The sequence below is a fragment of the Doryrhamphus excisus genome, chromosome 3 (assembly GCF_030265055.1).
Source record: "Doryrhamphus excisus isolate RoL2022-K1 chromosome 3, RoL_Dexc_1.0, whole genome shotgun sequence".
NCBI lineage: Eukaryota > Metazoa > Chordata > Actinopteri > Syngnathiformes > Syngnathidae > Doryrhamphus > Doryrhamphus excisus.
In genome coordinates, this window is record NC_080468.1 from 30937922 (window position 1) to 30960856 (window position 22935).

The 22935-nt window shown below is 48.1% G+C and overlaps 5 non-coding genes and 3 pseudogenes across 5 annotated transcripts; 4 read left to right on the forward strand and 4 right to left on the reverse strand.

Moving 5' to 3' along the window:
• The first annotated feature begins 5747 nt into the window (after positions 1-5747).
• LOC131126971 (U2 spliceosomal RNA) lies at positions 5748-5927 on the forward strand (annotated as a pseudogene).
• Positions 5928-7014: 1087 nt separating this feature from the next.
• LOC131126846 (U1 spliceosomal RNA) lies at positions 7015-7178 on the reverse strand. The gene has a single exon (XR_009129364.1). It is a non-coding gene; the product is annotated as a U1 spliceosomal RNA (small nuclear RNA).
• Positions 7179-13481: 6303 nt separating this feature from the next.
• Positions 13482-13661, forward strand: LOC131126973 (U2 spliceosomal RNA; annotated as a pseudogene).
• A 1079-nt stretch (positions 13662-14740) lies between these two features.
• LOC131126849 (U1 spliceosomal RNA) lies at positions 14741-14904 on the reverse strand. Its single transcript, XR_009129367.1, has one exon. It is a non-coding gene; the product is annotated as a U1 spliceosomal RNA (small nuclear RNA).
• Positions 14905-18860: 3956 nt separating this feature from the next.
• LOC131126978 (U2 spliceosomal RNA) lies at positions 18861-18974 on the reverse strand (annotated as a pseudogene).
• A 948-nt stretch (positions 18975-19922) lies between these two features.
• Positions 19923-20086, forward strand: LOC131126842 (U1 spliceosomal RNA). Its single transcript, XR_009129360.1, has one exon. It is a non-coding gene; the product is annotated as a U1 spliceosomal RNA (small nuclear RNA).
• Positions 20087-21174: 1088 nt separating this feature from the next.
• LOC131126916 (U2 spliceosomal RNA) lies at positions 21175-21365 on the reverse strand. Its single transcript, XR_009129431.1, has one exon. It is a non-coding gene; the product is annotated as a U2 spliceosomal RNA (small nuclear RNA).
• Positions 21366-22279: 914 nt separating this feature from the next.
• LOC131126843 (U1 spliceosomal RNA) lies at positions 22280-22443 on the forward strand. The gene has a single exon (XR_009129361.1). It is a non-coding gene; the product is annotated as a U1 spliceosomal RNA (small nuclear RNA).
• The last annotated feature ends 492 nt before the right edge of the window (positions 22444-22935 follow it).

Consider the following 22935-nt stretch of genomic DNA (forward strand, 5'->3'; position numbering starts at 1 on the left):
TTGTGCAAGCTGTGTCTGTTTGTCTATGTGTGTGTGTGTGAGAGTAATTACTTTCATTGTTTTACGAGTTCTTTTCTTGACACATTCTTGCAGGATTAACGTGAACATCTGCAGGGTCGCTGTTGGCGCTTCCAGGCACCTCCAGGACCTGGGGCTCGCTGGGGGTCTCTGATCAGGGTCACGGGCACATTTCTTCTTCAGCACATTCAAACACTTTCTATTGTCTAAGCGAATGGATATAAGGGTGATAACTGACGCTATGTTTGTTCCGTCTACATTTTATTCGAACATGCGTGCAACCGGTCCTTTAGCTTGTCATGCCGGAAGTGCCCTCCTCCCCTACGAGCGCCCATCGGCATCGCTTCTCGGCCTTTTGGCTAAGACTGCGGTCACCTCCTTTGGGTGGAGAATTGTATGCTTCAGGTGCATAGAATTCTGCCAACATTCGGGAGGAAATTTCCTACGCTTTTCAGTGTATTTTAACTTTTCTTATTCCCGCAGCAGTGCAAGGTATGTTTTATTTTTTGTATTTATTGCTTTTTTAAGTATTTATTTGTTTTAAATCTCTCATTGAGCAGGAAAATTTCAGTTGGTGGTGCCTCCACCATGTCGGCCAGCTATGCCGGTATGCGGAGGCACCACAGTGTGCGTTTCACATATAAGGAAATGGAGGGTGAGTCACTGGGACTGTCCAGATTGGATTTTTCCAGAAAAATCATCCAAAAAATCCTTCAATTTAAACCTGATGACCTCAACTGCATTTTGGCACTGCCTTACAACAAAGGCTATGATGTAAGTTTCCAGTCTGCTGCAACTTTGAGAGAATTTTGGACGCGTTATGAAGATGTGAAATCCCAGTTGCCTGTGTTCAACGTTGAAAAACTGACTGACAATGCGGCTAAAACCGTTATTGTTAGAATGTTTAATGAGACAGTGACCGCAGATGACATTTGCTTTTGGCTGGGAAGATATTGCACGGTTAAAGGCCAGGCTATGAAGGTGAGGGATGAAGACGGCATCTGGAACTGCGCCTGGAGGGTCCCCATCCAGCAATGGCAGGACCCTCAGGGCTTCCAGGGTCTGAAACATCTCCCATCAATGATAGTTCTGGGAGAAAACCGAGGCTACATACACTACCAGGGTCAGCCCAAGCTCTGCCGCAAGTGTGGAGAGCACGGGCACCTGGCAGAGGCATGTCAGCAGACTGTGTGTCGGAAATGTAGAGAAATTGGACATACTTTTGAACAATGTACCAATGGCAGAAAGTGCAACCTCTGTGGAGACTCAAACCATCTCTTCAGAGACTGCCCGAAATCCTTTGCCAACAAGCTAAAGGCTGGAAAAGAAAAGAGAAATGGAGAGGAAAATGCTGGGGCCAATATGGCTGTTGAGACCCAAAATATTTCAAATCTCCCGCCAAAACCTGTGATTGGAGGAGAAACAGGTGAGGCGGGACAGAGGGAGGGGCTTACAGAGGCCCCAGAATCCATGACTCAGAGTGGTCTGCTGGCAAGCGAAGGGTGCACTCACCTGGAAGTCAGCCTACCATCACCTGAATCTGAAGAAGAACCCATCCCACCAAGCGGCCAACAAGCAAAAAGACTAGCTTCAGAGCTGTCGGATTCCTCTGTTTTATCAGAGAAGCGGGGAAGGCCTGAGGCTCTCTCTGACAGTTCTTCACTGGAGGAGCCTCGAGTCTTCCCCTCGGGCTCCCCGAATGAATTGTCCTTTTTAAATATTGTTTTGCAGTCAACCCCTCGTGAGAAGCCAACTTTTAATGGCAGACTCCAGGAACGACCGACACCCAGACGTCGGCCTGGAAGGGAGGCTCTTCCCCTCCAACCCTCACCCACTGGAGTGAAGGAGGAGCCTCACTCACAAGAAATCCCATAGTCACAGTATAAATTTTAGAGCAATTATTTAACTTTTAGGCCCTTTTAAGTTTGTTTTTTAATTTTAAAATCATACTTATGACTCTCACCTTCTCTACCATCAATGTGAGAAGTGTGAAGTCGAAAGTTAGAGCTCAAAGTGTTTTATCCTTCCTTCAAACTTTTAAGTCAGATGTGTTTTTATTACAAGAATGTGGTTTGCCCTTTTTAACAAACTACAAGCAGTGGGAAGAAATGTGGCCACAAACATCCTTATGGAGTGGGTCAAATGAAAATAAAAATGATGGCGTGGCCATTTTAATAAAAAACCCACATGTCACGGTAAAGGGGAGCACTGTGGTGAGGGAAGGGCGAGCACTATTAACACATTTGACTTTTATGGGACAGGATTTTAACCTCTTAAATATTTATGGTTCTAACGACAAAAATGAAAGGTATGATTTTTTAGAAAACTTGCAGTCCCACATGCTAGGCCGGGTACCTTTTATAGTGGGTGGGGATTTTAATTGTATTCTAAGTAGGAAAGACAGAAAGGGGGTGGGGGAAGATTTTAAAGTAGATAAAACATCAGTTTTATTACAGGACATGAGTAGGGATTTTAACTTACATGACTGTTATAAAGCCATGCATCCCAGAGAGGAGGGCTTCACCTGGTTCAGTGGTGACAGCACCAGAGCCTCTCGCATAGATTATATATTCACACGGGACTGGGCCCCTACTGATGCTAGATTGACCCCTGTTTTCTTCTCTGACCACCTGGTTCTCACCTGCACTCTTTCGCTCCCGTCTGGTGCAGCGGTGGGAAGAGGTCTGTGGAAACTGAACTGCTCCCTGCTGGAAGATCAAGATTTGGTCAACCAGTACAGGGAGCGGTTCAGGGACTGGCAGACCCTTCAAGACTTGCATGAGTCACGAGCACAGTGGTGGGAAATGGTGAAGGCAAGGACCCGGACCTTTTTTAAAAAAGCAGGGCGAAAAAAATGTAATAAAGAAAAGAGATGCATGCTGGGACTGCAAAAACGTTTACAACGTTATTTTTACTTAACACAAAAAGGGCTGAATTTTAATGAAGAAATCAAACAGGTAAAAAATGAAATGGCTGCCTTAGCGGAAATTAAAAGTAAAGGGGTGCTTCTAAGGAGTAAGGAAAAAGAAATTGAAGAAGGAGAAAAATGTACCCGGTACTTCTTTAAAAAGATTATGAGCAAAGCAGGAGGTATTTTTAAATTAAAAAACAAAGACGGGTACATGGTGGAGACAAAAAATGAGATGAATGAAACGGTAGAATTCTTCTACCAAGAACTATATGAAATCAAAAATACAAACCCAGAGGTCATCTCAAGAGCACTAGATTTTATGGAAAAAACAGTGGATGAAAACATAGTTTTAACACAGGATTTTAGTCACGAAGAGTTAAATAAATGTATCAGGGCTTTTAAGAAAGGGAAGTCCCCCGGGGAGGATGGACTTCCCTTGGAATTTTATTTAACTTTTTGGGACATTTTAGCACCAGACTTACTCACTGTTTTTAATGAATTTGACCAAAGTAGCCGACTACCTGACAGTTTTAGAGTAGGGATAGTGACACTCCTTTACAAAACTAAAGACAAGACCGACTTGAAAAACTGGAGACCGATCACCCTTTTAAACTGTGACTGTAAACTTTTTAGCAAACTTTTAGCCACACGTATGACCATGGTTTTAGACGACTTGATCAACCCGGATCAAACCTGTGCCATCCCTGGGAGGAAGATCACAGACAGCCTCATGCTGATCCGTGACACCATGTGTCTTGCGAGAGACAGAAATATTCGGCTAGTAGTACTAAATTTAGACTTTGAGAAAGCCTTTGATCGGGTCTCGCACCAGTACCTTTTTAGGGTACTGCAAAAAGTGGGTTTTCCAAAAAGGTTCGTAGCGTGGGTGGGACTGCTGTACCAGGATATTTCCCAGCAAATTTGTGGTTAACGGGAATCTGACAAAAGCAGTTAAAATCAACTGTGGCGTCCGTCAGGGATGTCCGTTATCTGCCCTCCTGTATATTTTATGTATAGAACCCCTGGCACAGATTTTGAGAAGGGACAAATGGATCAACGGGGTGACTATTCCAGGGGGACTGACGACAAAATGCATTTTATACATGGACGATTTTAACATTTTATGCACAAACATTTCATCAGTTAACAGAACACTGGACCTGACTGACTGGTTTGGAGGGGCCTCTGGGTCCAAACTCAATAGGGATAAGACCCAAGCCCAATTTTACGGACCCTGGACGGCAACAGAGAAAATAGGACTTCCCCTGACTGTGACACAGACTGACCAAAAAATACTGGGAATTAAATTTGGCAAGGAAGGGGGAGGGGAAACCAACTGGGGAGACGTGGTAGGGAAAGTGAGACAAAGACTGGGCTTTTGGGGACTAAGACAACTGACTTTAGAGGGAAAGGTTTTAATCATAAAAGCTGTGATTTTACCTTTGCTTTTACTGATCAGCTCTGTTTTTATCCCCAAAAGACATGTGCTTTTAGAACTAGATCGAGCCATTTTTTATTTCCTTTGGGGCTCCAAGTGGGAGAGAGTGAGAAGAGATACTCTCAAAAAGGCAAAAGAAAAAAGTGGAAAAGCAATACCAGATCTGAAACTGTTTTTAGGCGCAAGATATATAGCATTGCACCTGGAAAATGCAGTGGGCTCATCCAGTACTCCCAAGACCAAAGCCTTGGTACGATACTGGATGGGCTCCTACTTAAGAAAACTAAAAATGATTCCAACAGATCTAACGATACCTGTGGCTTTTAACTTACCACCGGCATATATATTTATAAGGACTTTTTTAAAACATTTTAATTTGGAAAGACAAACATTAGACATTTTAAAAAATCATCGCTCTGTCATTTCTGTTGTGCAGGAGCGGGACCCAGTGAGTCCAGTGCGCGGGCTTGCTTTCGGCGAGCCCACATCGGTTTGGCGCAATGTGAACCATCCTGCTCTCCCAAACAGACTTCGGGACCTGTCATGGATGGTGGCCCACGAGATCCTCCCAGTCAGGTCTGTTATGCACTCCCGAGGAATGTCAGCGAACCCAACTTGCCCCCGACCGGGTTGTGGCGCACCGGAGTCGGTGAGGCACCTCCTCTGGGAGTGCAGTGCTGCCGTAGACCTGTGGGCGACAGCCGGCGACCTAAATTTCCCGGACTTGCCAGCAAGGGAGGTCCTAAATGAACAGCTTGTGCTGTACGGGGTGAGCCACCAGAAGTCAACCGACAAAGACTTCGGAAAGCAGTGGCTCGCCCTCGCCGCCATCAAAGACGCCATCTGGACCTCCCGCAACTTGCTGGTAAGGAGGCACAGACAGATCCCCCCCGTGGCTGTGATCCGAATGGCTGCAGCAACCCTCACAGCTGCAAGCGGCGGGCCAAGGACACAGCCACAAAGAAGAATCGTCTGTGCCCACCCGGAGGTGGCACCCGGAGCTTCACTGAAAAGGTCTCGGCAGCGGCAGCCTGACTCTCCGAGAGAAGAAGGAGGAGAAAGAGAAGAAGGATAAGGATCTGAGGGTACCCTGACAGTGTCCTGGAGATTAGCTGTCTGGGAGAGTGGGATGTAGAGACCATTGATAAGGACTCACTGCGCTCCTGTAGAACAGAAGACATTGAAGCTTCTTTTTTATGATATTTTAAAATGTTTTGTACAAATTTTACACATTTCACTGCCCACAGCACTAGTTTTTAACAAAAACAAAAGTTAATTGAACACTTTTATATTAAATGTGGTGTGTATTTTACCTTTTTTTTTTAAAGGGCAGTTTTCAAAAAATAATGAAATGTGGTGAAATTTTGTATTAGTGTCAATAAACAGTTTCAAAAAAAAAAAAAAAAATATGTTCTTATCAGTTTAATATCTGATACGTCCCCCAACAGGGGACTAAATATTAAATTGCTTTTTGGAACAGGGAGCTGCGATTGGGGCTTGCGCCATCCGCTCCACGCATCGACCTGGTATTGCAGCGCTTCCAGGAACGGTGCACTTCTCCTTCTTGTGTAAACAGCAACAGCAGACTCTGGCAGGGTGCATCTGGTGGATGATGCTGAAAGAAATGCACTGAACGTGCTCACGTTTGGTGCCCCCTGAGCAGTAATTCTGCAGAGGAAATGGCTCGTGGTAGCGGGGCACTGTGTCTGCGCACTCCGTGGACCCCGTTTCCCTCGCAGCAGCCGGTCTCCAGAGGGTGTCAGCCACTTTTTGTCAGCCTTGCCTCCTGCAGTCTCCCACCGGCTCCTGATGCTCAGGTTTCGTGCGCGCTTCCCGGGGCCCTGTGAGTGTCGCATTGATCAACTGCTGGATGGAATCTGACACGATGATCTTGTCTGGTGGAGGCCTTCCAAGTTTCCTCCACAAACCAGTGGCATAAGGGGCTTTTCCGTCTTCCGTTTGGCTTCTCAGGGTCGGGTTTGGTGGCCCTTTGTGTGTTGGCTATGACAAAAAAAGGAAAAAAAAAAAAAACACGTGGGATAGCCACAGGCGGTCAGAGCCTGTAAATTGTGCGTCTGCCACCCTCGGTGAGTGAGTGACCCGGTATTTTCTGCTCTCTTGTTTGCTCTTCTGACAGCTTCTGGCTCGGGTTCCAGTGGGCGAAGGGACTCAAAGTGCAGGAGCTGGCCTGTGCGGGTAGGTTTACCATGAACCACAATGTTGTGGCTTCCATCTTGGGTGTCGCTGCTTGCCTTCCTTGGACATAAAGATCCGAAGCAGTTGCCTCTGCGGCTGGGAAGGCCGCTGAGAGCGACAACAGCAATTTGAGCCGCTTCCGCTTGAGTTGGACGGTTGTTTCTGACGGCCACCTGGTCCACTGTGGCCAGTGGTTCCGGTGTGCTGGTAAAGTGGAGGCGCTTGGCCGACGCCCCTTTCTCTGCCTGGTTGCCGTTTTTCATTGAGGTTTCCTGACTGAGAGCAGATCGGCCTCTCGGCTGGTTGGTTGGTTGTCTCCCGCGGACGGGCAGACCTTTCCAGCAAGCGTTGGTAGTGCTGGCCTGGTCGTTTCTTGCTCGAGTCCGGCTGCACTCGCAAGCCAAGGAGCTCAGCACGGCGCTGCACCTTCCTCTTGTTTTAAACACGGGATCAGGGGAGAGCGCGAACGCAGTCCCCCACTATCACAAATTGTGCAGTCGAGATTCCCACATTTGGGGAATTCGCAGAGGTCAGCTCAGCCCATGTGCAATGGCTGAGCCTCGCCCTGGGTGAACCACCTTCTTGATCATGGTATCTCCCCTGCCAGGTAAGTATGAATTGGACCGGTCTCGCCCGGAGGAGTCTCTCGCACATGCCACATGCTAAGTGGTGGTCTCATCAGGTCGCCCGCAACAAGCCCAGCCACTGGACCTGTGTCCAAATTCAGAGAACGTACTCTGGTTGTCTCAAGGAGTCGGTCTGTGTGGCTCTCGTGTGACTTCATTCTGAGCAAAGGCAGCGGCAGCAAGTGGCTTAGTGCAGTTGCTGCAGACGTTCAATGGGGAGACTGGAGTACTGACTCCACGTGCCTAGTCACACCATGTAACATGAGAGGCCAATATCTTTAACCCTGACGCGTGTAGACATGCGAGGTCGTCATGAGTCAGTGGGTTGTCAGGTTCAAACTCCTGTGACACTTGTAAAAAAACACTCAAATGCAGGAATACAGACGAGACAGACAACAATATTCAAAGTTACTCGCAGCGAGGACAGTGAAACCACATACGCAGTGGCATGCCGCTCCACTGTGAATATGCAGTTCACGCCCCTCTCGTTTTATTCTCTTTCAGGGGTCCCCTACGGCATGGTCGTGCAACACTGGGGGGAGGCAGTTGTGCAAGCTGTGTCTGTTTGTCTATGTGTGTGTGTGTGAGAGTAATTACTTTCATTGTTTTACGAGTTCTTTTCTTGACACATTCTTGCAGGATTAACGTGAACATCTGCAGGGTCGCTGTTGGCGCTTCCAGGCACCTCCAGGACCTGGGGCTCGCTGGGGGTCTCCGATCAGGGTCACGGGCACATTTCTTCTTCAGCACATTCAAACACTTTCTATTGTCTAAGCGAATGGATATAAGGGTGATAACTGACGCTATGTTTGTTCCGTCTACATTTTATTCGAACATGCGTGCAACCGGTCCTTTAGCTTGTCATGCCGGAAGTGCCCTCCTCCCCTACGAGCGCCCATCGGCATCGCTTCTCGGCCTTTTGGCTAAGACTGCGGTCACCTCCTTTGGGTGGAGAATTGTATGCTTCAGGTGCATAGAATTCTGCCAACATTCGGGAGGAAATTTCCTATGCTTTTCAGTGTATTTTAACTTTTCTTATTCCCGCAGCAGTGCAAGGTATGTTTTATTTTTTGTATTTATTGCTTTTTTAAGTATTTATTTGTTTTAAATCTCTCATTGAGCAGGAAAATTTCAGTTGGTGGTGCCTCCACCATGTCGGCCAGCTATGCCGGTATGCGGAGGCACCACAGTGTGCGTTTCACATATAAGGAAATGGAGGGTGAGTCACTGGGACTGTCCAGATTGGATTTTTCCAGAAAAATCATCCAAAAAATCCTTCAATTTAAACCTGATGACCTCAACTGCATTTTGGCACTGCCTTACAACAAAGGCTATGATGTAAGTTTCCAGTCTGCTGCAACTTTGAGAGAATTTTGGACGCGTTATGAAGATGTGAAATCCCAGTTGCCTGTGTTCAACGTTGAAAAACTGACTGACAATGCGGCTAAAACCGTTATTGTTAGAATGTTTAATGAGACAGTGACCGCAGATGACATTTGCTTTTGGCTGGGAAGATATTGCACGGTTAAAGGCCAGGCTATGAAGGTGAGGGATGAAGACGGCATCTGGAACTGCGCCTGGAGGGTCCCCATCCAGCAATGGCAGGACCCTCAGGGCTTCCAGGGTCTGAAACATCTCCCATCAATGATAGTTCTGGGAGAAAACCGAGGCTACATACACTACCAGGGTCAGCCCAAGCTCTGCCGCAAGTGTGGAGAGCACGGGCACCTGGCAGAGGCATGTCAGCAGACTGTGTGTCGGAAATGTAGAGAAATTGGACATACTTTTGAACAATGTACCAATGGCAGAAAGTGCAACCTCTGTGGAGACTCAAACCATCTCTTCAGAGACTGCCCGAAATCCTTTGCCAACAAGCTAAAGGCTGGAAAAGAAAAGAGAAATGGAGAGGAAAATGCTGGGGCCAATATGGCTGTTGAGACCCAAAATATTTCAAATCTCCCGCCAAAACCTGTGATTGGAGGAGAAACAGGTGAGGCGGGACAGAGGGAGGGGCTTACAGAGGCCCCAGAATCCATGACTCAGAGTGGTCTGCTGGCAAGCGAAGGGTGCACTCACCTGGAAGTCAGCCTACCATCACCTGAATCTGAAGAAGAACCCATCCCACCAAGCGGCCAACAAGCAAAAAGACTAGCTTCAGAGCTGTCGGATTCCTCTGTTTTATCAGAGAAGCGGGGAAGGCCTGAGGCTCTCTCTGACAGTTCTTCACTGGAGGAGCCTCGAGTCTTCCCCTCGGGCTCCCCGAATGAATTGTCCTTTTTAAATATTGTTTTGCAGTCAACCCCTCGTGAGAAGCCAACTTTTAATGGCAGACTCCAGGAACGACCGACACCCAGACGTCGGCCTGGAAGGGAGGCTCTTCCCCTCCAACCCTCACCCACTGGAGTGAAGGAGGAGCCTCACTCACAAGAAATCCCATAGTCACAGTATAAATTTTAGAGCAATTATTTAACTTTTAGGCCCTTTTAAGTTTGTTTTTTAATTTTAAAATCATACTTATGACTCTCACCTTCTCTACCATCAATGTGAGAAGTGTGAAGTCGAAAGTTAGAGCTCAAAGTGTTTTATCCTTCCTTCAAACTTTTAAGTCAGATGTGTTTTTATTACAAGAATGTGGTTTGCCCTTTTTAACAAACTACAAGCAGTGGGAAGAAATGTGGCCACAAACATCCTTATGGAGTGGGTCAAATGAAAATAAAAATGATGGCGTGGCCATTTTAATAAAAAACCCACATGTCACGGTAAAGGGGAGCACTGTGGTGAGGGAAGGGCGAGCACTATTAACACATTTGACTTTTATGGGACAGGATTTTAACCTCTTAAATATTTATGGTTCTAACGACAAAAATGAAAGGTATGATTTTTTAGAAAACTTGCAGTCCCACATGCTAGGCCGGGTACCTTTTATAGTGGGTGGGGATTTTAATTGTATTCTAAGTAGGAAAGACAGAAAGGGGGTGGGGGAAGATTTTAAAGTAGATAAAACATCAGTTTTATTACAGGACATGAGTAGGGATTTTAACTTACATGACTGTTATAAAGCCATGCATCCCAGAGAGGAGGGCTTCACCTGGTTCAGTGGTGACAGCACCAGAGCCTCTCGCATAGATTATATATTCACACGGGACTGGGCCCCTACTGATGCTAGATTGACCCCTGTTTTCTTCTCTGACCACCTGGTTCTCACCTGCACTCTTTCGCTCCCGTCTGGTGCAGCGGTGGGAAGAGGTCTGTGGAAACTGAACTGCTCCCTGCTGGAAGATCAAGATTTGGTCAACCAGTACAGGGAGCGGTTCAGGGACTGGCAGACCCTTCAAGACTTGCATGAGTCACGAGCACAGTGGTGGGAAATGGTGAAGGCAAGGACCCGGACCTTTTTTAAAAAAGCAGGGCGAAAAAAATGTAATAAAGAAAAGAGATGCATGCTGGGACTGCAAAAACGTTTACAACGTTATTTTTACTTAACACAAAAAGGGCTGAATTTTAATGAAGAAATCAAACAGGTAAAAAATGAAATGGCTGCCTTAGCGGAAATTAAAAGTAAAGGGGTGCTTCTAAGGAGTAAGGAAAAAGAAATTGAAGAAGGAGAAAAATGTACCCGGTACTTCTTTAAAAAGATTATGAGCAAAGCAGGAGGTATTTTTAAATTAAAAAACAAAGACGGGTACATGGTGGAGACAAAAAATGAGATGAATGAAACGGTAGAATTCTTCTACCAAGAACTATATGAAATCAAAAATACAAACCCAGAGGTCATCTCAAGAGCACTAGATTTTATGGAAAAAACAGTGGATGAAAACATAGTTTTAACACAGGATTTTAGTCACGAAGAGTTAAATAAATGTATCAGGGCTTTTAAGAAAGGGAAGTCCCCCGGGGAGGATGGACTTCCCTTGGAATTTTATTTAACTTTTTGGGACATTTTAGCACCAGACTTACTCACTGTTTTTAATGAATTTGACCAAAGTAGCCGACTACCTGACAGTTTTAGAGTAGGGATAGTGACACTCCTTTACAAAACTAAAGACAAGACCGACTTGAAAAACTGGAGACCGATCACCCTTTTAAACTGTGACTGTAAACTTTTTAGCAAACTTTTAGCCACACGTATGACCATGGTTTTAGACGACTTGATCAACCCGGATCAAACCTGTGCCATCCCTGGGAGGAAGATCACAGACAGCCTCATGCTGATCCGTGACACCATGTGTCTTGCGAGAGACAGAAATATTCGGCTAGTAGTACTAAATTTAGACTTTGAGAAAGCCTTTGATCGGGTCTCGCACCAGTACCTTTTTAGGGTACTGCAAAAAGTGGGTTTTCCAAAAAGGTTCGTAGCGTGGGTGGGACTGCTGTACCAGGATATTTCCCAGCAAATTTGTGGTTAACGGGAATCTGACAAAAGCAGTTAAAATCAACTGTGGCGTCCGTCAGGGATGTCCGTTATCTGCCCTCCTGTATATTTTATGTATAGAACCCCTGGCACAGATTTTGAGAAGGGACAAATGGATCAACGGGGTGACTATTCCAGGGGGACTGACGACAAAATGCATTTTATACATGGACGATTTTAACATTTTATGCACAAACATTTCATCAGTTAACAGAACACTGGACCTGACTGACTGGTTTGGAGGGGCCTCTGGGTCCAAACTCAATAGGGATAAGACCCAAGCCCAATTTTACGGACCCTGGACGGCAACAGAGAAAATAGGACTTCCCCTGACTGTGACACAGACTGACCAAAAAATACTGGGAATTAAATTTGGCAAGGAAGGGGGAGGGGAAACCAACTGGGGAGACGTGGTAGGGAAAGTGAGACAAAGACTGGGCTTTTGGGGACTAAGACAACTGACTTTAGAGGGAAAGGTTTTAATCATAAAAGCTGTGATTTTACCTTTGCTTTTACTGATCAGCTCTGTTTTTATCCCCAAAAGACATGTGCTTTTAGAACTAGATCGAGCCATTTTTTATTTCCTTTGGGGCTCCAAGTGGGAGAGAGTGAGAAGAGATACTCTCAAAAAGGCAAAAGAAAAAAGTGGAAAAGCAATACCAGATCTGAAACTGTTTTTAGGCGCAATATATATAGCATTGCACCTGGAAAATGCAGTGGGCTCATCCAGTACTCCCAAGACCAAAGCCTTGGTACGATACTGGATGGGCTCCTACTTAAGAAAACTAAAAATGATTCCAACAGATCTAACGATACCTGTGGCTTTTAACTTACCACCGGCATATATATTTATAAGGACTTTTTTAAAACATTTTAATTTGGAAAGACAAACATTAGACATTTTAAAAAATCATCGCTCTGTCATTTCTGTTGTGCAGGAGCGGGACCCAGTGAGTCCAGTGCGCGGGCTTGCTTTCGGCGAGCCCACATCGGTTTGGCGCAATGTGAACCATCCTGCTCTCCCAAACAGACTTCGGGACCTGTCATGGATGGTGGCCCACGAGATCCTCCCAGTCAGGTCTGTTATGCACTCCCGAGGAATGTCAGCGAACCCAACTTGCCCCCGACCGGGTTGTGGCGCACCGGAGTCGGTGAGGCACCTCCTCTGGGAGTGCAGTGCTGCCGTAGACCTGTGGGCGACAGCCGGCGACCTAAATTTCCCGGACTTGCCAGCAAGGGAGGTCCTAAATGAACAGCTTGTGCTGTACGGGGTGAGCCACCAGAAGTCAACCGACAAAGACTTCGGAAAGCAGTGGCTCGCCCTCGCCGCCATCAAAGATGCCATCTGGACCTCCCGCAACTTGCTGGTAAGGAGGCACAGACAGATCCCCCCCGTGGCTGTGATCCGAATGGCTGCAGCAACCCTCACAGCTGCAAGCGGCGGGCCAAGGACACAGCCACAAAGAAGAATCGTCTGTGCCCACCCGGAGGTGGCACCCGGAGCTTCACTGAAAAGGTCTCGGCAGCGGCAGCCTGACTCTCCGAGAGAAGAAGGAGGAGAAAGAGAAGAAGGATAAGGATCTGAGGGTACCCTGACAGTGTCCTGGAGATTAGCTGTCTGGGAGAGTGGGATGTAGAGACTATTGATAAGGACTCACTGCGCTCCTGTAGAACAGAAGACATTGAAGCTTCTTTTTTATGATATTTTAAAATGTTTTGTACAAATTTTACACATTTCACTGCCCACAGCACTAGTTTTTAACAAAAACAAAAGTTAATTGAACACTTTTATATTAAATGTGGTGTGTATTTTACCTTTTTTTTTAAAGGGCAGTTTTCAAAAAATAATGAAATGTGGTGAAATTTTGTATTAGTGTCAATAAACAGTTTCAAAAAAAAAAAAAAAAATATGTTCTTATCAGTTTAATATCTGATACGTCCCCCAACAGGGGACTAAATATTAAATTGCTTTTTGGAACAGGGAGCTGCGATTGGGGCTTGCGCCATCCGCTCCACGCATCGACCTGGTATTGCAGCGCTTCCAGGAACGGTGCACTTCTCCTTCTTGTGTAAACAGCAACAGCAGACTCTGGCAGGGTGCATCTGGTGGATGATGCTGAAAGAAATGCACTGAACGTGCTCACGTTTGGTGCCCCCTGAGCAGTAATTCTGCAGAGGAAATGGCTCGTGGTAGCGGGGCACTGTGTCTGCGCACTCCGTGGACCCCGTTTCCCTCGCAGCAGCCGGTCTCCAGAGGGTGTCAGCCACTTTTTGTCAGCCTTGCCTCCTGCAGTCTCCCACCGGCTCCTGATGCTCAGGTTTCGTGCGCGCTTCCCGGGGCCCTGTGAGTGTCGCATTGATCAACTGCTGGATGGAATCTGACACGATGATCTTGTCTGGTGGAGGCCTTCCAAGTTTCCTCCACAAACCAGTGGCATAAGGGGCTTTTCCGTCTTCCGTTTGGCTTCTCAGGGTCGGGTTTGGTGGCCCTTTGTGTGTTGGCTATGACAAAAAAAGGAAAAAAAACAAAAAAACACGTGGGATAGCCACAGGCGGTCAGAGCCTGTAAATTGTGCGTCTGCCACCCTCGGTGAGTGAGTGACCCGGTATTTTCTGCTCTCTTGTTTGCTCTTCTGGCTCGGGTTCCAGTGGGCGAAGGGACTCAAAGTGCAGGAGCTGGCCTGTGCGGGTAGGTTTACCATGAACCACAATGTTGTGGCTTCCATCTTGGGTGTCGCTGCTTGCCTTCCTTGGACATAAAGATCCGAAGCAGTTGCCTCTGCGGCTGGGAAGGCCGCTGAGAGCGACAACAGCAATTTGAGCCGCTTCCGCTTGAGTTGGACGGTTGTTTCTGACGGCCACCTGGTCCACTGTGGCCAGTGGTTCCGGTGTGCTGGTAAAGTGGAGGTGCTTGGCCGACGCCCCTTTCTCTGCCTGGTTGCCGTTTTTCATTGAGGTTTCCTGACTGAGAGCAGATCGGCCTCTCGGCTGGTTGGTTGGTTGTCTCCCGCGGACGGGCAGACCTTTCCAGCAAGCGTTGGTAGTGCTGGCCTGGTCGTTTCTTGCTCGAGTCCGGCTGCACTCGCAAGCCAAGGAGCTCAGCACGGCGCTGCACCTGCCTCTTGTTTTAAACACGGGATCAGGGGAGAGCGCGAACGCAGTCCCCCATTATCACAAATTATGCAGTCGAGATTCCCACATTTGGGGAATTCGCAGAGGTCAGCTCAGCCCATGTGCAATGGCTGAGCCTCGCCCTGGGTGAACCACCTTCTTGATCATGGTATCTCCCCTGCCAGGTAAGTATGAATTGGACCGGTCTCGCCCGGAGGAGTCTCTCGCACATGCCACATGCTAAGTGGTGGTCTCATCAGGTCGCCCGCAACAAGCCCAGCCACTGGACCTGTGTCCAAATTCAGAGAACGTACTCTGGTTGTCTCAAGGAGTCGGTCTGTGTGGCTCTCGTGTGACTTCATTCTGAGCAAAGGCAGCGGCAGCAAGTGGCTTAGTGCAGTTGCTGCAGACGTTCAATGGGGAGACTGGAGTACTGACTCCACGTGCCTAGTCACACCATGTAACATGAGAGGCCAATATGTTTAACCCTGACGCGTGTAGACATGCGAGGTCGTCATGAGTCAGTGGGTTGTCAGGTTCAAACTCCTGTGACACTTGTAAAAAAACACTCAAACGCAGGAATACAGACGAGACAGACAACAATATTCAAAGTTACTCGCAGCGAGGACAGTGAAACCACATACCCAGTGGCATGCCGCTCCACTGTGAATATGCAGTTCACGCCCCTCTCGTTTTATTCTCTTTCAGGGGTCCCCTACGGCATGGTCGTGCAACACTGGGGGGAGGCAGTTGTGCAAGCTGTGTCTGTTTGTCTATGTGTGTGTGTGTGAGAGTAATTACTTTCATTGTTTTACGAGTTCTTTTCTTGACACATTCTTGCAGGATTAACGTGAACATCTGCAGGGTCGCTGTTGGCGCTTCCAGGCACCTCCAGGACCTGGGGCTCGCTGGGGGTCTCTGATCAGGGTCACGGGCACATTTCTTCTTCAGCACATTCAAACACTTTCTATTGTCTAAGCGAATGGATATAAGGGTGATAACTGACGCTATGTTTGTTCCGTCTACATTTTATTCGAACATGCGTGCAACCGGTCCTTTAGCTTGTCATGCCGGAAGTGCCCTCCTCCCCTACGAGCGCCCATCGGCATCGCTTCTCGGCCTTTTGGCTAAGACTGCGGTCACCTCCTTTGGGTGGAGAATTGTATGCTTCAGGTGCATAGAATTCTGCCAACATTCGGGAGGAAATTTCCTACGCTTTTCAGTGTATTTTAACTTTTCTTATTCCCGCAGCAGTGCAAGGTATGTTTTATTTTTTGTATTTATTGCTTTTTTAAGTATTTATTTGTTTTAAATCTCTCATTGAGCAGGAAAATTTCAGTTGGTGGTGCCTCCACCATGTCGGCCAGCTATGCCGGTATGCGGAGGCACCACAGTGTGCGTTTCACATATAAGGAAATGGAGGGTGAGTCACTGGGACTGTCCAGATTGGATTTTTCCAGAAAAATCATCCAAAAAATCCTTCAATTTAAACCTGATGACCTCAACTGCATTTTGGCACTGCCTTACAACAAAGGCTATGATGTAAGTTTCCAGTCTGCTGCAACTTTGAGAGAATTTTGGACGCGTTATGAAGATGTGAAATCCCAGTTGCCTGTGTTCAACGTTGAAAAACCGACTGACAATGCGGCTAAAACCGTTATTGTTAGAATGTTTAATGAGACAGTGACCGCAGATGACATTTGCTTTTGGCTGGGAAGATATTGCACGGTTAAAGGCCAGGCTATGAAGGTGAGGGATGAAGACGGCATCTGGAACTGCGCCTGGAGGGTCCCCATCCAGCAATGGCAGGACCCTCAGGGCTTCCAGGGTCTGAAACATCTCCCATCAATGATAGTTCTGGGAGAAAACCGAGGCTACATACACTACCAGGGTCAGCCCAAGCTCTGCCGCAAGTGTGGAGAGCACGGGCACCTGGCAGAGGCATGTCAGCAGACTGTGTGTCGGAAATGTAGAGAAATTGGACATACTTTTGAACAATGTACCAATGGCAGAAAGTGCAACCTCTGTGGAGACTCAAACCATCTCTTCAGAGACTGCCCGAAATCCTTTGCCAACAAGCTAAAGGCTGGAAAAGAAAAGAGAAATGGAGAGGAAAATGCTGGGGCCAATATGGCTGTTGAGACCCAAAATATTTCAAATCTCCCGCCAAAACCTGTGATTGGAGGAGAAACAGGTGAGGCGGGACAGAGGGAGGGGCTTACAGAGGCCCCAGAATCCATGACTCAGAGTGGTCTGCTGGCAAGCGAAGGGTGCACTCACCTGGAAGTCAGCCTACCATCACCTGAATCTGAAGAAGAACCCATCCCACCAAGCGGCCAACAAGCAAAAAGACTAGCTTCAGAGCTGTCGGATTCCTCTGTTTTATCAGAGAAGCGGGGAAGGCCTGAGGCTCTCTCTGACAGTTCTTCACTGGAGGAGCCTCGAGTCTTCCCCTCGGGCTCCCCGAATGAATTGTCCTTTTTAAATATTGTTTTGCAGTCAACCCCTCGTGAGAAGCCAACTTTTAATGGCAGACTCCAGGAACGACCGACACCCAGACGTCGGCCTGGAAGGGAGGCTCTTCCCCTCCAACCCTCACCCACTGGAGTGAAGGAGGAGCCTCACTCACAAGAAATATCTTAACCACAGTGTAAATTTTAAAGCAGTTATTTAAATCTTACGCCATTTTATATTTTTTCAATTCAAAAATCATATCTGATAAGAACAGATTTTTTTTTTTTGAAACTGTTTATTGACACTAATACAAAATTTCACCACATTTCATTCATTCATTCATTTTCTACCGCTTTTTCCTCACGAGGGTCGCGGGGGTGCTGGAGCCTATCCCAGCTGTCTTCGGGCGAGAGGCGGGGTACACCCTGGACTGGTCGCCAGCCAATCACAGGGCACATACAGACAAACAACCATTCACACTCGCATTCATACCTATGGACAATTTGGAGTGGCCAATTAACCGAGCATGTTTTTGGAATGTGGGAGGAAACCGGAGTACCCGGAGAAAACCCACGCATGCACGGGGAGAACATGCAAACTCCACACAGAGATGGCCGAGGGCGGGGACCGAACCCTGGTCTCCTAGACCACATTTCATTATTTTTTGAAAACTGCCCTTTAAAAAAAAAGCTAAAATACACACCACATTTAATATAAAAGTGTTCAATTAACTTTTTGTTTTTGTTAAAAACTAGTGCTGTGGGCAGTAAAATGTGTAAAATTTGTACAAAACATTTTAAAATATCATAAAAAAGAAGCTTCAATGTCTTCTGTTCTACAGGAGCGCAGTGAGTCCTTATCAATAGTCTCTACATCCCACTCTCCCAGACAGCTAATCTCCAGGACACTGTCAGGGTACCCTCAGATCCTTATCCTTCTTCTCTTTCTCCTCCTTCTTCTCTCGGAGAGTCAGGCTGCCGCTGCCGAGACCTTTTCAGTGAAGCTCCGGGTGCCACCTCCGGGTGGGCACAGACGATTCTTCTTTGTGGCTGTGTCCTTGGCCCGCCGCTTGCAGCTGTGAGGGTTGCTGCAGCCATTCGGATCACAGCCACGGGGGGGATCTGTCTGTGCCTCCTTACCAGCAAGTTGCGGGAGGTCCAGATGGCATCTTTGATGGCGGCGAGGGCGAGCCACTGCTTTCCGAAGTCTTTGTCGGTTGACTTCTGGTGGCTCACCCCGTACAGCACAAGCTGTTCATTTAGGACCTCCCTTGCTGGCAAGTCCGGGAAATTTAGGTCGCCGGCTGTCGCCCACAGGTCTACGGCAGCACTGCACTCCCAGAGGAGGTGCCTCACCGACTCTGGTGCGCCACAACCCGGTCGGGGGCAAGTTGGGTTCGCTGACATTCCTCGGGAGTGCATAACAGACCTGACTGGGAGGATCTCGTGGGCTACCATCCATGACAGGTCCCGAAGTCTGTTTGGGAGAGCAGGATGGTTCACATTGCGCCAAACCGATGTGGGCTCGCCGAAAGCAAGCCAACGCACTGGGCTCACTGGGTCCCGCTCCTGCACAACAGAAATGACAGAGCGATGATTTTTTAAAATGTCTAATGTTTGTCTTTCTAAATTAAAATGTTTTAAAACAGTCCTTATAAATATATATGCCGGTGGTAAGTTAAAAGCCACAGGTATCGTTAGATCTGTTGGAATCATTTTTAGTTTTCTTAAGTAGGAGCCCATCCAGTATCGTAAGATATGATAAGAACAGATACTACACTTGATCTTAGCCAAAAGGCCGAGAAGCGATGCCGATGGGCGCTCGTAGGGGAGGAGGGCACTTCCGGCATGACAAGCTAAAGGACCGGTTGCACGCATGTTCGAATAAAATGTAGACGGAACAAACATAGCGTCAGTTATCACCCTTATATCCATTCGCTTAGACAATAGAAAGTGTTTGAATGTGCTGAAGAAGAAATGTGCCCGTGACCCTGATCGGAGACCCCCAGCGAGCCCCAGGTCCTGGAGGTGCCTGGAAGCGCCAACAGCGACCCTGCAGATGTTCACGTTAATCCTGCAAGAATGTGTCAAGAAAAGAACTCGTAAAACAATGAAAGTAATTACTCTCACACACACACACACACACACACACACACACACACACACACACACACATAGACAAACAGACACAGCTTGCACAACTGCCTCCCCCCAGTGTTGCACGACCATGCCGTAGGGGACCCCTGAAAGAGAATAAAACGAGAGGGGCGTGAACTGCATATTCACAGTGGAGCGGCATGCCACTGGGTATGTGGTTTCACTGTCCTCGCTGCGAGTAACTTTGAATATTGTTGTCTGTCTCGTCTGTATTCCTGCATTTGAGTGTTTTTTTACAAGTGTCACAGGAGTTTGAACCTGACAACCCACTGACTCATGACGACCTCGCATGTCTACACGTGTCAGGGTTAAACATATTGGCCTCTCATGTTACATGGTGTGACTAGGCACGTGGAGTCAGTACTCCAGTCTCCCCATTGAACGTCTGCAGCAACTGCACTAAGCCACTTGCTGCCGCTGCCTTTGCTCAGAATGAAGTCACACGAGAGCCACACAGACCGACTCCTTGAGACAACCAGAGTACGTTCTCTGAATTTGGACACAGGTCCAGTGGCTGGGCTTGTTGCGGGCGACCTGATGAGACCACCACTTAGCATGTGGCATGTGCGAGAGACTCCTCCGGGCGAGACCGGTCCAATTCATACTTACCTGGCAGGGGAGATACCATGATCAAGAAGGTGGTTCACCCAGGGCGAGGCTCAGCCATTGCACATGGGCTGAGCTGACCTCTGCGAATTCCCCAAATGTGGGAATCTCGACTGCATAATTTGTGATAGTGGGGGACTGCGTTCGCGCTCTCCCCTGATCCCGTGTTTAAAACAAGAGGCAGGTGCAGCGCCGTGCTGAGCTCCTTGGCTTGCGAGTGCAGCCGGACTCGAGCAAGAAACGACCAGGCCAGCACTACCAACGCTTGCTGGAAAGGTCTGCCCGTCCGCGGGAGACAACCAACCAACCAGCCGAGAGGCCGATCTGCTCTCAGTCAGGAAACCTCAATGAAAAACGGCAACCAGGCAGAGAAAGGGGCGTCGGCCAAGCGCCTCCACTTTACCAGCACACCGGAACCACTGGCCACAGTGGACCAGGTGGCCGTCAGAAACAACCGTCCAACTCAAGCGGAAGCGGCTCAAATTGCAGTTGTCGCTCTCAGCGGCCTTCCCAGCCGCAGAGGCAACTGCTTCGGATCTTTATGTCCAAGGAAGGCAAGCAGCGACACCCAAGATGGAAGCCACAACATTGTGGTTCATGGTAAACCTACCCGCACAGGCCAGCTCCTGCACTTTGAGTCCCTTCGCCCACTGGAACCCGAGCCAGAAGCTGTCAGAAGAGCAAACAAGAGAGCAGAAAATACCGGGTCACTCACTCACCGAGGGTGGCAGACGCACAATTTACAGGCTCTGACCGCCTGTGGCTATCCCACGTGTTTTTTTTTTTTTTTCCTTTTTTTGTCATAGCCAACACACAAAGGGCCACCAAACCCGACCCTGAGAAGCCAAACGGAAGACGGAAAAGCCCCTTATGCCACTGGTTTGTGGAGGAAACTTGGAAGGCCTCCACCAGACAAGATCATCGTGTCAGATTCCATCCAGCAGTTGATCAATGCGACACTCACAGGGCCCCGGGAAGCGCGCACGAAACCTGAGCATCAGGAGCCGGTGGGAGACTGCAGGAGGCAAGGCTGACAAAAAGTGGCTGACACCCTCTGGAGACCGGCTGCTGCGAGGGAAACGGGGTCCACGGAGTGCGCAGACACAGTGCCCCGCTACCACGAGCCATTTCCTCTGCAGAATTACTGCTCAGGGGGCACCAAACGTGAGCACGTTCAGTGCATTTCTTTCAGCATCATCCACAAGATGCACCCCGCCAGAGTCTGCTGTTGCTGTTTACACAAGAAGGAGAAGTGCACCGTTCCTGGAAGCGCTGCAATACCAGGTCGATGCGTGGAGCGGATGGCGCAAGCCCCAATCGCAGCTCCCTGTTCCAAAAAGCAATTTAATATTTAGTCCCCTGTTGGGGGACGTATCAGATATTAAACTGATAAGAACAGATACTACACTTGATCTTAGCCAAAAGGCCGAGAAGCGATGCCGATGGGCGCTCGTAGGGGAGGAGGGCACTTCCGGCATGACAAGCTAAAGGACCGGTTGCACGCATGTTCGAATAAAATGTAGACGGAACAAACATAGCGTCAGTTATCACCCTTATATCCATTCGCTTAGACAATAGAAAGTGTTTGAATGTGCTGAAGAAGAAATGTGCCCGTGACCCTGATCGGAGACCCCCAGCGAGCCCCGGGTCCTGGAGGTGCCTGGAAGCGCCAACAGCGACCCTGCAGATGTTCACGTTAATCCTGCAAGAATGTGTCAAGAAAAGAACTCGTAAAACAATGAAAGTAATTACTCTCACACACACACACATAGACAAACAGACACAGCTTGCACAACTGCCTCCCCCCAGTGTTGCACGACCATGCCGTAGGGGACCCCTGAAAGAGAATAAAACGAGAGGGGCGTGAACTGCATATTCACAGTGGAGCGGCATGCCACTGGGTATGTGGTTTCACTGTCCTCGCTGCGAGTAACTTTGAATATTGTTGTCTGTCTCGTCTGTATTCCTGCATTTGAGTGTTTTTTTACAAGTGTCACAGGAGTTTGAACCTGACAACCCACTGACTCATGACGACCTCGCATGTCTACACGTGTCAGGGTTAAACATATTGGCCTCTCATGTTACATGGTGTGACTAGGCACGTGGAGTCAGTACTCCAGTCTCCCCATTGAACGTCTGCAGCAACTGCACTAAGCCACTTGCTGCCGCTGCCTTTGCTCAGAATGAAGTCACACAAGAGCCACACAGACCGACTCCTTGAGACAACCAGAGTACGTTCTCTGAATTTGGACACAGGTCCAGTGGCTGGGCTTGTTGCGGGCGACCTGATGAGACCACCACTTAGCATGTGGCATGTGCGAGAGACTCCTCCGGGCGAGACCGGTCCAATTCATACTTACCTGGCAGGGGAGATACCATGATCAAGAAGGTGGTTCACCCAGGGCGAGGCTCAGCCATTGCACATGGGCTGAGCTGACCTCTGCGAATTCCCCAAATGTGGGAATCTCGACTGCATAATTTGTGATAGTGGGGGACTGCGTTCGCGCTCTCCCCTGATCCCGTGAGTGCGACCACCTTTGCAGTTGAAATAGCTCAGTTGGGAGAGCGTTAGACTGAAGATCTTGAATCCCGGGTTTCAGCACAGTCCCTCTTTACGTCCTGACTTGGCAACTAGACAGGACGTAAATAAATCTAACACAGGTTCAAACTAACCGGTTCAAATTCTGCCGACAACGTGTAGTTTTGGGGGCACTTGTGGTGTCAGGACGTCTGTGACAATGGAGATCCAGGTGAAATTGCCTGGATCTTCATGGTTGCTGACTGAATTGGCAGTTTTCCTTGCATTTCAACTGAAAAACAACGGTATAATCGGCGAAGTTCTTTGTAAGTTGTTGTGGCCGAGTGGTTAAGGCGATGGAATAGAAATCCATTGGGGTTTCCCCGCGCATCAAATCCTTAAAATAGTTTGAGAAGGCCTTTGCTGAAAGGACCTTCTTACATGAACTCTGACTCTCTTGAGCACTGACTTCTTATGAAGGACTCAGCCG